Here is a 1315-nt window from a genome sequence, read left to right as displayed (position 1 = left end):
AGAGGATGAGATGGCTGGATGGCATCACTGACTCGATGGACCTGAGTCTCAGTGAACTCCGGGAGTTGGTGATGGACAGGGAGGCCTGGCGTGCTGCAATTCATGGAGTCGCAAAGAGTCGGACACGACTGAGCGACTGATCTGATCTCTGATCTGAACCATAAGTTTGTTTTCTATGTCTGTAGTCTATTCCTGCTTTCTAAATAAGTTCATTTGTTTGTACTTTTTGAGATTTCACATATAAGTGACGTCATATGATACTTATCTTTAACTTACTTCATTTATCATGATAATCTCTACATCCATCCATGTTTCTAAATGTCCATTGACAGATGAATGGATAAAGATGTGGTATAAAAAGATGATATATATTAATATATCACATTAATTAATATTAATATATATTAATATAAATCAATAAATTAATAAAAAGAATGAAATAATTTTTCATTCTTTTTATTAATTTATTAATTTATATTATTAATATATATTAATATTAATTAATTAATGTGATATATTAATATATATCACATCTTTTTATACCACATCTTTATCCATTCATCTGTCAATGGACATTTAGGTTGCTTCCATGTCTTGCTATTGTGAATTGTACTGCTATGAATATTGGAGTACATGTGTCTTTTCAAATTAGAGTTTTCATCTTTTCCAGATACCAGCCCTCAATTTCATGTAGTGAATTATACCTAATGAGGTGCTTTCACTCTTCATTGACTCTTTGTAGCAACCACCTGCAGGAGTATCATTATCTCTGATGAGAAACAGAGTCTCAAAGAGGTTCAGGTGATTCTCCCTGAGCAAAAACATCAAAGTCTTTTGGAAATAAAACGAATTCTTCAGTTCCCTAACCCTTAATTAAATAACTTGCTGGGGGTGTGAAGCTAGGCTACACTTGTCAGAACATACACCAGGATTTGTCTTTTAGGTATGCTTGTCTGAATCCAGGCACTTCAGTGTAGTGAGGATGTAAGAAGGCAGACTACACAGAAAGTGATTGTGTGTACAAAGTCACTTCCAGTTCTGAAAAACTCTGAGAACTGGAGTTCTGAAGGGACTAAAGGTAAAGAAGCAACTTGAGTCTTTAGCTTGAAATTAAAGAGATCATGACTCAGAATCAAGAATTACCTAGCAATGCCCTCTCTTTTGCCCTTCAGCAAACTGCTGCCTATCATGTACAACAGTCATATCCTCTACAGCAAAATAGGAAAACTTATTGTTTCAGCTGCAAATTTTTATTTTCTATCATTCCCCCCCCACCCCGCCCCCACATCTGGCTCTCTGGGTAGAAACTATTTTC

Source organism: Bison bison, unplaced genomic scaffold, assembly GCF_000754665.1.
Source record: "Bison bison bison isolate TAMUID 2011002044 unplaced genomic scaffold, Bison_UMD1.0 scf7180017864518, whole genome shotgun sequence".
Classification (NCBI taxonomy): domain Eukaryota; kingdom Metazoa; phylum Chordata; class Mammalia; order Artiodactyla; family Bovidae; genus Bison; species Bison bison.
Note: the sequence above shows the minus strand (reverse complement) of the source record.